Here is a 3,926-nt window from a genome sequence, read left to right on the forward strand (position 1 = left end):
AAGCTCCTGCAGCAAGCTGGGATTTTATTGGCATTTAAAAGAAAGTGATTAATTCTGGCTGGCTTGATTGAAAAGGTTTAGCTTCCACACTGCAACACGCTGCTTCCAGCTGGAGTGGGGCTTCACTGGACAGTCAGACGGAATTGCTAAAAAAAAATAATCGAATATTAAATCAAAAATTGTGTGCCTCATGCACACATGAATCTCCATCCACAATTCCGCCCTTGCTACAGACCAGTAGAGATTGTAAAAATGATTCATATTAAAGGGAAAGTACACTGTTCCTCTCCTCCCCACTCTACAAGTTTCTTCAAGCAATATTTCCTCTCTCCCATGCTCTCCTCCCCCCCCCCACCCCCCAGCACCACCACCACCAGCCCTATCACACCCCCTCTCTCCTCACCCACAGAGGAGAAGTCAAAGGCACCTGTCTTGAAGTTCATAACATGAAGCAGAATTAGGCCATTCAGCCCATCGAGTCTACTCTGCCATTTAAATCATGGCTGACCTCTCTTTCTCTCTCAACCCCCATTCTCCTGCCTTCTCCCCATGGCTATTGAAACCCTTACCAAACATGTTCCCAACCTAAAAACACCCAATGGCCTCCACCGCTGCCTGTGGCAATGAATTCCACAGATTCACCACCCTCTAACCAAAGAAATTCCTCGTCTCTTCATCTCCTTTTATTCTGAGGCTGCGCCCTCTGGTCCTAGACTCTCCCACTCGGGGAAGCATCCTCTCCACATCCATTCTATCCAGGTCTTTCACATTTTTGTTAGGAGGTACCAGAGGTCAGCCTATGAGGAATACACAGAAACATAGAAAATAGGTGCAGGAGTAGGCCATTCAGCCCTTCGAGCCTGCACCGCCATTCAATATAATCATGGCTGATCATCCAACTCAGTATCCTGTACCTGCCTTCTCTCCATACCCCCTGATCCCTCTAGCCACAAGGGCCACATCTAACTCCCTCTAACTCCCTCAACTACTTTCTGTGGCAGGGACTTCCACAGATTCACCACTCTCTGTGTGAAAAAAAAAATTCTCATCTCGGTCCTAAAAGACTTCCCCCTTATCCTTAAACTGTGACCCCTTCTTCTGGACTTCCCCAACATCGGGAACAATCTTCCTGCATCTAACCTGTCCAACCCCTTAAGAATTTTGTAAGTTTCTATAAGATCCCCCCTCAATCTTGAAAATTCTAGCGAGTACAAGCCGAGTCTATCCAGTCTTTCTTCTTCTTCTCGCATATGGTGTACACGGCCTAATGTTGTAGGACAACTTGGTCTATTTGATCTTACTTGATTGTGCACGCCGGGTTGATTGCATTCGTCGAAACAGGGCGGACCACATGAAGGTTGCAATCTCCCACCCCTATCCAGTCATTCGTCATATGAAAGTCCTGCCAACCCAGGGCATCTCATTGTTCCTCCCATTGTTTAACCTGGCATCATGTTCGGCACAGACATTGCGGGCCGCAAGGCCTGTCCGTGTGTTGCGCGTTCTATGACTGCATCGATAAGTGCAACCAATCTCCACCTGGTCCACCTGTGAACTGATGAAAAGCTATATTCCTTCTCACCTGCCGGCTCCAGTCGATCTAACCACTCACTGTGGTTTCGCTAGCCTAATCTGTCACGCCCATCTACGTATCAAAAGCTCACCCCCAAGTGTACAAAATCATTCTGCACGGAATATCTAGACAAAATAATAAAATATCCTAACAGTTTAGTTTAGTTTAGTTTAGAGCTACAGTATGGAAACAGGCCCTTCGGCCCACCTAGTCCGCACCGACCAGCGATCACCCGTACACACTGTGGACAATTTACAGAAGCCAATTAACCGACAAATCTTTGGAATTTAGGAGGAAACCAGAGACAATAGACAATAGACAATAGGTGCAGGAGTAATAATAATAATAATAACTTTATTTATAAAGCACTTTAAACAACTGCAGTTGCCCCTTCGAGCCAGCACCGCCATTCAATGTGATCATGGCTGATCATCCCCAATCAGTTCCCCGTTCCTGCCTTCTCCTCATATCCCCGGACTGCTATTTTTAAGAGCCCTATCTAGCTCTCTCTTGAAAGCATCCAGAGAACCAGCCTCCAACGCCCTCTGAGGCAGAGAATTCCACAGGGCACACAGAATACACCCACGCAGGTCACGGGGAGAACATAAAACTCCGTACAGACAGCCCCCGAGGTCAGGATCGAACCCAGGTCTGGCGCTGCAAGGCAGCAACTCTACTGCTGTGCCACTGTGCTGCCATACGTTCATCTTATTTCAAGTCACAGTAGATGCATAGAGAAACAGGCCCTTCAGCCCAACTCGTCTATGATGTTGCATCTAATCTAGTCATAAATCATGCATTTAACCCATATCCCTCTAAACATTTCCAATCCATGTACTTGTCCAAATGTCTCTTTGTTATTGCTTTTGCACATGCCTCAACTAGCTCATCTGGCACCTCATTCCATATACTCACCACCCTCTAAGTGAGGAAAAGGTCCATATTAAATCTTTCACATTAAATCCATGCCCTCCAGCTTTTGATTTCTCTCCCCTGGGACTTTAGAGATACACGGTGGAAACAGGCCCTTTGGCCCACCGAGTCCACCCCGGCCAGTATTCCCCCTATCTACTCCCTTTATGATTTTTTCTGTTCTCTGGACCAAATACTAAGGGAATAGAAACTGCTGAGGTTGGCAGGTAGATGACAACGGGCTGGAGAGTCGAGAACTATGGGGCATGGTCTCAGAATAAGATCTCAGCCATTAATCAATGAAACTCCTTGAAGCAGAAGCTTATTAACCTTTAGACCTCTTTCCAGAGAATCCTGGATGCTTTTGTATAATCAAGCTTCAGTTTGATAGCTAAGGAATCCAATGGTCTGGGGAAGAGGCAGCAAAGTAAATGAGGCACAAGATCAGCCATAATATTATTGTAGAGCACAACAAGGTCAAATAGTTGCATGCCATCGAGGCAGTAATTGAGGCCTCAATGCTAGTGTTTATTTCAAGAGGGCTAGAACACAAAAACAGGGATGTAATGCTGAGGTTCTATCAAGCGCTGGTCAGACCACATTTGGAGTACTGTAAGCAAATTTGGGTCCCCCCCCCATATCTGAGGAAGGATGTGCTGGCACTGGAGAGGGTCTGGTGAAGGTTCACAACAATGATCCCAGGAATGAGTGGGTTAACCCATGATGGGCGTTTGACGGCACTGGGCCTGTACTCGCTGGAGTTTAAAAGGATGAGGGAGGACCTCATTGAAACTTACTGAATAATGAAAGTCTTGGATAGAGTGGTTGTGGAGAGGATGCTTCTAGTGGGAGAGTCTAGGACCAGAGGTCACAGCCTCAATATTAAAGGACATTCCTTTAGATAGGAAATGAGGAGGGATTTCTTTAGTCAGAGGGTGGTGAATCTGTGGAATTCATTGCCACATGCTGTGGAGGCCAAGAATGATATTTTTAAGGCAGATATGGATAGATTCTTGCTTAGTACGGGTGTCCGGGGTTATGGGGAGAAGGTAGGTGAATGGGTTTGAGAGGGAACGATAAATCAGCCATGATTGAATGGTGGGGCAAATGGCCTCATTCTGCTCCTATCACTTATGACCTTATGAGCTTTTATGTTCTTGTTTACTAGCACTATCCAAACCTGTGACCACTTCGATATGACTACCCCTCAGCGTCCTGCACATGGATAGGTGACGTTTCAGGTTGGGACCCTGTAGTTTTTAGTTTAATTTTAGAGATACAGCACGGAAACAAGCCTGCGCCGAACCAAGTCTGCGCCGATCAACGATCCCCGCATATTAACACAACCCTACACACACTAGGGGCAATATTACATTTATACCAAGGTGATAAACCTGTACTTCTTGGGAGCGAGGGAGGAAACTGAAGATCTAAGAGGAAA

This window comes from Leucoraja erinacea, chromosome 37, assembly GCF_028641065.1.
Source record: "Leucoraja erinacea ecotype New England chromosome 37, Leri_hhj_1, whole genome shotgun sequence".
NCBI classification, from domain to species: Eukaryota; Metazoa; Chordata; class Chondrichthyes; order Rajiformes; family Rajidae; genus Leucoraja; species Leucoraja erinaceus.